The following is a 12,473-nucleotide window of genomic DNA, read 5'->3' on the forward strand; positions in this document are numbered from 1 at the left end:
ATAAATAATACGTCATTCTAAAGAAAATTTTATTTTCAATTCCAATCTATTTTTTGTTTTATGAAAAAATGACGGGAAATTTTCTTCCGTTTTTTCTAACCTGGTATACAGCAATTGCTTGAACTGCATTGGCATTATGACGTTCTTCTATCGTGGAAAGCCACACACAGCTGACATTGTGCCGGAGGCGGACGGATTTCGTCCGCTCATATGTGAACAGCGTCAAAAACGCTATCCGCGCCCCGAACGCGTAGCGCGGACCGTCCGAGTCGACGTGGAACGGGCTTTAAGTCGACGGCGTACTATTAGTAGAATATAATGCGACATTTTTATGAAAGTGACATTTGGCCTCGGCGGCGACGGGTTCAGTCCTCGCCTGCCAAACCGAATGTCGCGGGTTCTAGAACCGCCTGGGAAGGTTGCCCCTACACACGTTTTAAGTGTTTACTATCGTTCCTATGCTGTCGTTTGTTATATTCCCCTATTGTAAAGGCTTTAAATGCGCTGTTTTCGGGAAGATAAATAAATACACTCACAACACACCACAAAACAACTACTACACACTACACGCTACAACACACTACAATACAACACAATACACTTGTTAGTTCCTCGGAGAAATTTGTTTCAGATATAACGGCTGACTTCAGGGTTAAATGTGTGAAACATTTCCATTATGAAAGATGAAATAATACCTACACTGTGTTAGGTTCATAAAAAATATTTGAAAAAACACGGCCCCTCGTATCCTAACATATTCACATAGTCAGGTACACAGGCGATGACCTGACGATGACGGGATGACCGGATGGCGACTATGCGACATGACTATTACACCTGACGAAGTAACTATGTTATGAAACCTGGGTCGCGCTTTTTCTAATATGTAAGTGAAAATAACAAAGATTATTATTCCATTCTCCTTCAGATAGTTTCACGAGAAGGCGGTCCCTCATTGGTACCGGAAGCATATATGGGTCCCATGACTCTTACCTTCAGTCATCCCAATTAGAAATTAAAATGAATTCGCTCTCCATCCCTTCCGTTTTTAACCGAGCCACCTACCACGGATTTCAACATCCGCTTGCCCCTTAAAAATACACACTAATTAACCAAGCCCTCTAACACCTTTTTCTTTCATCTATACGCTTCGTCATGTCTTATCCCCATGTCTACTCCCCTCACATAAGTGTAAGTGAAATGCACTGATTGTGCTGCGGCTCATTTACCGCCCTGGTTAATTATACCATCGATAAATTACGGGAGAAAAGTACTACACTGTAAGTCTAGTTTAGTAAGCTGAAGGCAATAAGTTCCACTGAATTACCACCACCACACGAACTTGAACTGTAGTGAGATCAAATAAAATCGAATACTAAAGCGTGGTGGGTGGATGTTTTTCATATTAAAATAAGTATTTGCAATTATCCTAATAAATCGTGGAAAATTGGAAATATTTATTTCAATATGTCATGAGATACTGTACTTGTATATGTACAGTATCTCATGACATATTGAGGAGACTGTTAAAGAAGGTGATATTTTGACTCGAAAACATTTGTGAAGAAAAAACGTTGATGTGTTATTATAAGTCATCCAGAAAAAAGTTGGAACAAAAAATATTTTGCCCATTACGAATATTTTTTCATAACTTATCAATTCAATTCAACGTTAGTATAGGTCAATGAAATTATATCACTTCCATTTACTAAGTACCAAGTACAATTTTCAAACTGAGTATCTGTCTATCTGATCCTGATTTGTTCTCCTTCCTCGAGATTATGACCTGAAAAGTCGAAACCGGTAGAGTTTTTAATAAATACTATGTGGAATACAACAAAGTTTAATTTTGAATCTATCATGTCACTATTCCCCGAAATGAGCTCGCGAATCATTGATTTAAGGAAGGCAGTAAGTTAGGGATTTTTTTCCAATGAACTAGGATTAGGAGTTAATTGAAAATGTCACAGTAGCACACATTTCATCATTAGGAAACAATTTATCACTCATGGAGGATAGAAAATTGGCTTGAAATAAGTCTTGTCTATGCCTACGTACCTCTTCACGCGTCACCTACAATTTCAGCGGTATCCATCTCCGCCGAGTTCAAGGCCAGCAAAATGTTTCATCCCTGGTGGGATTCGAACCCACGACTTTTGGATTAGAAGTCCAACGCGCTATCCACTGCGCCACAGGGACTACATAACAAATTCTTCAATACATAAGTACAAAGTTAGGAAATATTCTAGAAGACAAAAAGAGGGAATATATATTTAAGACGCACGGTGTCATTTTCCGACAGAATATAACAGTTTATACAAGAATTCCAGAGAATATAACGACTCAAAGTTTTATAGATATCTCACGCAGTATTTACATGCTGTCATGTGCATCGTAATATTTAGGACCCAAAAAATCAATTACGCATGTAAAGATCTTCTTAATAAGGAATAACTATACGTAACATATGGCTGAAATGGATCTCAAGATTTATAAAAAAAAAACATCACTACCGATAAGATGTATCGAAAAAAGTTTTCTTCCACAACTTTTGCTGATGCAATCAGTTTGTGGCGAATAAATTCATTTTTTAAATAAGGCTAAATTGTAAGGTAAAATCTTCCGCGGTTTTAAAATAAAACAACGATAATTATTAAACGAAAATTCGGAGGAGGGACACAAAACGATCTGAATGTCATCGTATCAAAAATACCATGCAGCTGTTGAGGGATTCATAACAAATGTTGCAGGTAATTTCCTTGAAAAAATAATTCGATAACTAACGGAGTTGTGTGGTAAAGATGATTTCACATTGTATTTCGGCTTCACGAGGCAGGAATAATTTTTATTTTACATTATATAGTTACAATTCCATGAAATACATACTGTAAATGTGTTCTTTTTTTAAGATACCCAAATGTAAAAGCGAAAAATGTTATACTTCACCGAATCTGTCTTCCAGATATTCAATTCATTTTTAACTCATCCATTTTATTCTGTCGGAAATGCCATCGTATATCTTAATAATATCTTTCCTCAGCATATTTTATAGATTTTTTCTAATTCCATACTTAAGTATTACCCTTAATTACAGCTCTGTGTCCCTGTGGCGCAGCGGATAGCGCTTTGGTCTTCTTATCCAAAAGACATGGGTTCGATTCCCACCAGGGATGAAAAATTTTGCAGGCCTAAAATATGGCGGAGGTGGCTGCCACAGTACGCAAAGATCTTCTTGTATGGAATGAGGATACGTAACATATCACTGAAATGGATAGCAGGAAACATAAATAACAATAAAATACAACGTCAGAGAAATAGATGCCAGCCTACACATTACGAATGTTGTAAACTTTAAATCCTTACTTCTTTGTTACCATGGTATTATTTTGCGTATTTTTACTCCGTCTATTTCTTTACTGCTATACCTATTTTTGTTTTGTTTCAAAAGCTATTTCTATTTTAATTTACATGCACCTAATGAGGTTTATGGTGAACAAATTACTGTAAATTTTGCTATGCTCCAATTGTGATAAGAGCATATAATTTATATATTGAGAATAAGAATAGAAAAGAATATATATTAATATTTATTCATTTCTATTCTTATTCTCAATATTTTCATTGGAGTATATACACCCGCGAGAAATAGCACTGAAAAATTAATGAATTTGATACAATATATCATTCAGAATATGAACGGTGTTAAAAGGCTCCATTCGGAGCCATATTTGCCCGAGAAATTCGGATCGCTCTAGCGTTAGCGTGGCGAGTGATGATTTTTGTAAACCCAATTAAATGAGCGAATTTTGACATGTCATTCAAAGGTACCAATGGAAGTCCTCTATCGCAACACTAACTGTAGCTACCATGCAAAACATCGAGTTGGCTAACAAAAAAAACTCCACCTCGGCAAAATTTACAAAAAAATACTCGACGAAAAAATAATCCTATCAAGATAGAAACGGATTCTGACACATCACGTCGGTGACAGAACTGCGCTGATGATAACGAAAAGGTCAGGAGATCGCCTGTCGCGTCGTTAACAAGGTGGGATTTACTGCGATGGACAACATCACACGAGAAAGGAGACCTATCCGCATTAAAACCAAGCGCACCCAGACCACTAAAGCTTTTCCAAGCCACAAAAACACAGAGGTGGGCACGGCTGTCCCCAGAATCTCAAGCCGTTAAGTCGACTAATGGGGTAGGAAGCGTAAGTTGACGTGGATGAATCACCAGGGATTTAGAACGCGAAAATAATGACGCGAAGGGAGGAAGAGTCTAGCCACTGCGTCGTCCAATTGCCTCCAAAACTTCAGGACGAATCCGGAGAGATTAGGCCACCTCTGCCTTCGAACATGCGCATAATTTTTTTCCCGGTAGGATTTCGAGCAGGTCGGAGGCAATTTGGCAACCTCTGGAGGAAAAAAGATGACGATCTGAGTTCATCCCTCTTTCCTGATATCAGAGCACGAATATTACAAAAGAGGATTCTCAAGACGGCCTTTAAATGTGTTGTCACCCACCGCGCATTTAAATGGGTTTACAAAAGTAGCCACTCGCGTCGCTGACGGACAAATTGATCCGAATTTCACGGAGGAATAGGAAATAATTAGAGGTTTAAACCGAAATTTATATACATCATGATGTGATCTATAAAATTCATAACTTTTCGATGCTATTCCTGGCAATGATAAACATTATACTGAAAAATACTTGAAAAAGTAGATCGCATATCACCTATCACCGCGCGGCGGACATTTATGAAAACCGATTAAATTGCGACCGAAGTGGCAACAGAAATCAACCTTTTGTGGAATGGAATTGGGCCTCCTCTACGCAGTCCCCTTGTATCAGAGAAATATCCAGATAAAAATTTCCGAATTTACGGAAATTTTCCCATGAAACAGGGGTGTGGAAAATCTTTGAGCAGGCGTCGAATACAAAGATTTGGTACCTAATAAAAAAATTGCATCTAAATAGAATAATCTTTGAGAAGGCGTCGAATAGAAATTTCTGGTATCCCAGAATAATAAAAAAAAATTTCATCTAAATAGTACGTATCCCCTTCGATCGGTCTCTTTTGGTGACGAACAACTAGCGTAAAACGTATGCTGACATCTTGAAATTATTTAGGGTACAAAGAGTAGCGTTCCTCAAATATAAAAACTTACACCTGAGAAAATGGTAAAAAAAGTAAAATTTTCAAAATAGAGATTTAAGCAAATGCTGACAACGGTCTACTTTATGTTCCCTGAAAATTCGCTTTCAAAAAATTTATGTAGGCTGGTATGGAAATATATAAAGTTTAAGGTGATACAATAAGTGTTTCGGGGATCGTGGCAGCCTAGTGATTGGAGTGCTTGGCTGCTGAATTCAAGGTGCCGGGTTCGAATTCCGCGTGAAGTTTGCAGAAATCATCATGACCCAAGGGCGTGACACCGGATTAATGCTGTCCGGAATGTGAGAATATCGTACGGCTGTGGCTTAGTCCGAGGTGAACTCCACCCTCACTTATTGCCGGCAAAGCCCTGTATAAGGTTACCCGGAATGTGAATATTTAACACGGCATTGGCTTAGTCCGAGTTGAACTCTACCCTCACCTATCCAAACCTACCTACGGGCTGAAATGCTGAATGAGCGAGAGACCATTATTTAAGAGGGAATAATCCGTCGCCAAAAAACGACCGGTCGAGCAGAGGCCTACCCAAAATATGTGAATTTTACATACCTTTATGGATTAGGAATGAAAAGCTAATTTCTAAATTTTTAGTGCAGTTTATACTCTTTTTGAAAAAAGCTTGTTTTTTTCAATATGTATTATTTTATTTTTGTAAGCTATTTGAGTGCCATCTCGATGAAACTAACGTGTTTCTACTTCAAATACCGCATTTGTTCGCTAACAACAGGATAGTACGCACTAGAGTAGCACGCACTCGAGCCTAACTTTATCTTTTACCCCTATTCTCAAGGTATAAAGAACATTCTATCAGTATTTGTCTAAACGACGTATACAAATTCCAGCATCAGCTACATTTTCGTATCCTTAAATAAAATTTGCCATAGCAAACTGTATAAAAATGGAGATTTTCAAGTATAATTTCCAGATATTTAGCAAATAAAGTGAGTCGGATATTTAACTTACAGTAACCACTGCTTTGAGGAAGTCATGAGGAATGTATTTTCTCCCATACCTGTAAAGAGATAGAAACAATAATTAAACATAGAGGAATATGCCAAAACAACCCAAAGTATCGTGGTGAACAATATTTTCTACGGAATCACTTCATACATGCATACTTCATACACTGAAAGCCTTTCATTGCAGGAAGAAGACCAAAGTTATGCGGATTTGAAAAGCATTGCAAGCTATAGGAATGTGAGACTTAAGAAAAAAGGTGGGCACGGAATAACTTGAGCAGGTGAAGGAGTTCAACAATTTGGGCAGCGTATTAGAGGGAAACGGATACAGCAGAAAGGACAAAGGAAGGCTACAAATGAGGCACAAAGGACATCAGGAAGAGAACTGCATTAGCATCGGAGGCGTTCATGAATAGGAAGGAGCTTATGAGAGAATCGTTATGTAAAAGTTTAAATCAGGGGTCTCCAAAATACGGCTTACGGGCCGGATCCGGCCCACGGAGGGCTTTCATCCGGACAGCGCACTCGTTTCAATTAGCACGCGATTCTCGCTCGTTTAGCTCTGTGAGACGCCACTAGGTGCATTGCAGTGCTGTACTGCACATTAAAGTCGCCTTCAACTGTTCGTAAATAAGAAATACGCCACCGAATTCTTCAGTAGACGTTGGTATCGAACATAGAGTTACTGAACTATATACTCTAAGGTATCGAATACTTCAGTCATCGGCAAATTTTCTATCCGGCCCGCGGTGCGATTCGGAACTTGGAATCTGGCCCTCGTGGCCTAGTAAATTGGAGACCCCTGGTTTAAATAAAATGTTAGAGGAGTCAATATTTGTATGCCACTATAAATCAGGGGATAAACCCCACACTACTTCTGATTAATGAAAAAAATTTCAAAAACTGAATAGAGTCGGATGCTGAAGTCAGTAATAACCACAGTTCCCACCACATCTTTCAAAAGACAGGATGGAAATGGAAGTAATTTATAGAAAAGTTATTAAAACCAAGGGGGATCTTGGTTTAACCCAAACTACAGTTGTGAACAAACACTACGCACGAATAGCTCTAATAATTCAGTCATTAGACGCAAATGAATTACATCATGTAATGCCCAGCAAATTGCATACGAATAATCAGATTGGATACAAAATCCCCATTAGGTACGATAAAATGAGTAAAATCAATGCTTCCAAAAAGCAGACCGGTCACAAATATTCCGACAAGGCCCCAAAGCGACCTTAAATAATAAAACCATTCCCTGGTCGGCTCGTTGCGGTTAAGAAACTCGTCACAAGTCAAACATTGACTTGTGCTCCTCCTCAACCAATAAAACGTATGAATTTAGCTAATAAATAAGTCATATGACGAAATAGAATTCCACCATTTATCGCCTCAGGGCAGTGAATACCAATCACCAGATTGGATCAAAAATTGTCATTAAGAGGGAATGAGTGAAATCAATGCCTCCAAAATACAGAGAGGTCGCAAATCTTCTGACAAGGCCCCTAAGCTCCTTTAACTACCAAAACCAGTCCCCAGCCGGCTCTCTGCGGTTACGGAACTCGTCGCAAGTCAAACATTGACTCGTGATCCTCCGCAGCAATCCACCCCGAAATCCGATCGTGTTCTCCGCGGATTATTTAGTCAGGAAGGGAGATTGTGGAACGGCGACTTCCCTTTCACGGCGATCGGACCGCAAAGCGTCCCTTGTACAACCGACCCACCGCCCTGAGTTACACCCCTCGGAGAGAGAGAGAGAAGGGATTATCTGGGTCCGAACGGCAAACTCTCACGGGACATTAAATTGTGAAAGGGAAGGGAAGGGCGAGCAAGATTTGAATGTGGGAGCATGCTCAGAATCAAAGCCACTCCCAAACCACGAGCCCAAAAGATCACAAGGTCCACGAGGGAAGATATATGCGCACACACTTATCAATTCCAGCCCTTTACACGAGTCCATGAAATCAAATTCCGATCGAAATCCAATAGCATTGGGTAACACATCCGCACCATGGCGTAACTAGGAATATGCTTTAGGGGATGGATGACAGGGATAAAATCCCTGAGACTAATCTAAATCTATAACGGATATTATCGGGCAGGGCTGGAACTAGGAGTTTTGTGAGGGGTGGGTGAAGATCAGTTTGCCGCCCCCTCTCCTCTGATCCACCCTCACTCCCTCCCCTACCCCTTCCCAACCACGAAAATATAATACATACGTAAGCTATTGATGCAGTAGTTGAAATTACACACCTTACGTTTGCTATTAAGAAGTTTTACTAATATTATTTCTTAACTATTCATAAATTAAGAATAATTGTTAAATCATTTAATTAGAAAAATTAAATAACTTTTTTAGATAAACTTTTCGAATTTTTCTGCTCCCCGAAATCTGCCGCCCGGGGCACGTGTCCCATCTGCCCCGCCACAGTTCTGGGCCTGTCATCGGGGAATGGGCTTGGTATTCAATGTTCAAATATCTCAGATATTGTTCCTCATGCCAATAATCTCCCCTACCAGCCCTTCCCCAACAGATATAAAAAAATCCCACCCTAAGATGACGCATGAATGCGACGAAACAAGGTTGTACGGGTCAACATTAAAGTGAACATACACTACATCCCTTGTACGAGTATATTTCATTTTACATAACTGACGCTTACAAATCATGATGCTATGCCACCATGTGTCAAAAGAAAACTTCATTTGCAAAGTTAGTTATCACCAGTTGTCAATGCCTGCCACAAGACAGAAAACGTTCTTAGAATAAACTGAAAATTTTCGAAGGGAAAGCCCGAACAGCATCTAAAATTTAAAAAATAATTATTCCTCAGAAATCTCCGAAACCGATATTTCGGCTGACTTTTCAATCATCTCCGGGGTAATAATAGATGTCACCCTATTAAGAGTAAGGCGAAAAGCACTCCTAGGCTAGCCCTCGGCGTTTTAAAACCTAGCAATATATTTTCCCCAGAGAAGATTGTCAAGCCAGTTGAAATGCCAGTTTCGTAGAAATTTATTTTTTTCCAAAGTAAGACATTCGGATGCTCCTGTTTTCGGGTATTTTTATCGAAGCTAGTCAACAGTTTATCTTAATCATTCTTCAAGTTTATAAACTAACAAAATAGAATATAACCATAGTTTAGGAATAATAATTTACAAGTCACATCCATATATACTGAATTTACCGTGCTAAAAAAGCTTTTCGAACCATTTACTCGCCAACATAAAATGTTTTTTTTTCAGGAAACATACCTGCAGGTGCCTGTAGTATATGCGATTTTATCATATAGGATCCCGAGTAAGGGCCTTACGATAACGATGTGTCGCAGGTGTTCCACAGTCGCTCTAATCTGGCTCCAAGATATTCAAGTGCACTAAATTTCACACTAAAGCACAAGGGAGCAATTAAAAAATTCTAGGTCGGAATAATTGGGGCACTAACAAAGACGGAGCACGCGCGCATAAAAATTTATGAGCCTAGATTTTACGTGAATAGCAACGCCTTCATTTATCTACAACACGTGGGGCTCACACTAGCTGAATTATGGCCTTTTTTCCCGGCCTAGGCCAGGGAAGCATGATAAAAGAACAGCCTCGGGTGGATGCTCCACAAAAAATTGCCTAAGGGATTTTTCATGAAAATACAAAAAGCTTTTACGTGCGTAAAATTACTCGTCTAATGGGCTCGTTCACCGCCTTTATTTTATATTATTGCAATAGATTTTTTTAAATGAATACACCCCTGTTTTTCCATTTTACGTTCGATCGCCTTCTTGTTTAGCAATTCGCGGCGAAATATCGACGTAATAACCTCCTTTACCTGAAAAGTTAATGACGTCACCTAAGGTCCCGAGTCACCGAGCTGATCACCGCTCCTCCGCTACTTCTCGGCCACCTGCATCGTTCTAACGCGGTTTTATTTTGCCAGAAACACTCTAATGAGCGATTCTTTCCGTCAAAGTTCTCGTCTCTGAACGATTCTATGAACCAAAACTTTAATCATGGCACTAATTTTTTTTCAGCATAAAGCTATGTGAAAATTGCAGAGAGAGGATTTTTTGTTATAACTAATCTTTCCAATCCGTCTACTGAATTAACTAAATAGCATTGCATTGCGACATCCGGTTTGATTGAACTACCCAATTCCATAAGGAATGCACTTACATGAACATTTTTTTCTATTCTAATTGGTAAAACATTTTTCCCTACTTCGGAACACCAAATACCTAGATTGCATTAAAATAAATAAATCATATGAAATGGACGAATATTTTAAAATTAAATAACACAAAAGGCGTTGTATATAGTTTTTACGCGGTTGGGACTATTGGAAAAACATCTTCACGACAAAAAACCATCACTTCATTAAAAATGTCTTGTTTCGTTCGTATGAATGAGAAATAAATCGAACCACGCAGATAATAACAAATTTTGAAGCTTATATGTATATGAAAAAGGTAATTAGAGCAAATGAAGGTCTATTTTTTAATTCTTAAGTAACAAGTTCACCGATCTCTTTCCTTGACTCCCTTGTTTTTAAAGGCCACATTAGTGTTCCATTATCCTCTACATCCACAACCAAAGACGACTTTAGGTTTGAGGGAAAACAATATTCGTGTGAACAACGAAAAAGAATTAAGTTCTCACGACCACACACAAAAGGTGAGAAGGACTGATTATGTACCACTGGGACGATAGGGTAGTTTCCTTCATCAAAGAAAACGAAAGGCATTTATTGCGATTCGTTACCCACCATTAGTGTATTCATAATATAAAAATTATTTCCTTTTAGAAATACCGGTTTAGACGAATGGCGATGGTCCATTTTTATCCTCATTTGAAAACGGCCAGATTGGCACCCACGCGATGCCACTCCACGTGACGTCACAGGTACCTAGTTTCTATACGAGTAGATAGGAGTTGTACATCTTCTGAGATTACCAATGCATGCATGAGGCCCAGAGCACATGGAAACATGTCTAAATAATCACCTATTAAAAGTGGCTATGGTCGGAAAGTTTTCTTCGATTGATAAGGTATTAATAATCCTTATTTAAGCCAAGCGCTACCAGCTAGCAGGGTACTCAGCTACCTGCTAGCACCCTGCGTCGTATCAGCGCTCAAAGCCTCGCCCCAAGGTCACCTCATTTGCGGCAGCGGGAACCAGAACGACGTCACAGGGAGATTTCCCGGCATTTATACTTGGCCGTCGCGTTTTCGCGCGCTTGAAAATTTTCACTTTTTATTTAATCGCGAAAAATAGATATCGTCCTTTAAAAATCTAAAAGCGTGAAATACGTACTCCAGGAGTAATAATCTTTCGATTTAGGCAATAAAAAAATAATAGGAAACCATTCTATTGGAAACACTTCATGACACAATATTATTGCTTCATTGAACATTGTTGTTGCAATCGCAAGTCGTAGCGGAAAAAAAATCGTAGCACACAAAATGTATAATCAGTATTGACGCTAATATATATTTATAAAAGTAATTTAAAGAATATATTTTTATTAAAGTATTTATGTTTTTAATGTGCACGAGCGAGGGCAGGGACACTTACCTAGACCCCCTTAAATTAAAAGGCCACATTAGTAAAATAGCGAAAAAAGATGGCTTTTTTCCCCAAGTTTATTGTATCTCGCCTGCTTATTTTAACTATTTTTAGCCACATTAAGGTTCCATTAGCCTCTAAAATCCTCAATCAAAGACGAATTAATGCTTAAAAGTGTTAGTTTATCCTTTTTCTTACGTATCTCTGGACTAAAAGGACAACCATTCAATAAGAAAAATAAAATTCGTTTGAATGCGAAGCATAATCACTAATGCGACCAACACACACGAATGAACCCATTTACTTAACACACCGAACACACTATTTGAGCGAACAGCGAAAACAAAAGAAAAAACTGTTTTCACGACCAAGCACAAAAGGCTTTTCAGACAGTTTAGGTACGGCTGGGACAATGGGCATCACCTCTTCTCTGCCACACGCGAGTCGAGTGCATCAAAAGCGATTCTCGATCACCCGAGACGAATCGAGAGGCCATTGTTGACGGGGGCACGTGCCGAAGGGAGGCCATTAACTATCCGAGGCGCTCTTGCCTCGCGAACAAACGGACGGGAAGGGTGGCGGTGGGTTGTCGCTGAGAGAGAGGAGGTTTCAGAGCGGCCGAAGAATACAGGAGCGCGCCCATTAGGAGGAATCAATGAACACGTGCGACTGTTCAGGCGACCATTCCCTACAATCAGACGTTCGAAACCCTCTTCGCCCTTAAATCATTTCAACCGTAGATTCGTATCAAAGGCAAAATGTGTCGCGCCCA

At 39.3% G+C, this 12,473-nt stretch overlaps 1 long non-coding RNA gene and 2 other non-coding genes across 3 annotated transcripts in view; 1 reads left to right on the top strand and 2 right to left on the bottom strand.

Annotated features, from left to right (window-relative positions):
* LOC124161248 overlaps positions 1 to 12,473 on the bottom strand; it is a 356,365-nt gene that overhangs the window by 236,568 nt on the left and 107,324 nt on the right. The window lies entirely within an intron of this gene.
* On the bottom strand, positions 2,127 to 2,199 carry Trnar-ucu. The gene has a single exon. It is a non-coding gene; the product is annotated as a tRNA-Arg (tRNA).
* Trnar-ucu lies at positions 3,101 to 3,173 on the top strand. Its single transcript has one exon. It is a non-coding gene; the product is annotated as a tRNA-Arg (tRNA).

This window comes from Ischnura elegans, chromosome 6, assembly GCF_921293095.1.
Source record: "Ischnura elegans chromosome 6, ioIscEleg1.1, whole genome shotgun sequence".
Lineage (NCBI taxonomy): Eukaryota > Metazoa > Arthropoda > Insecta > Odonata > Coenagrionidae > Ischnura > Ischnura elegans.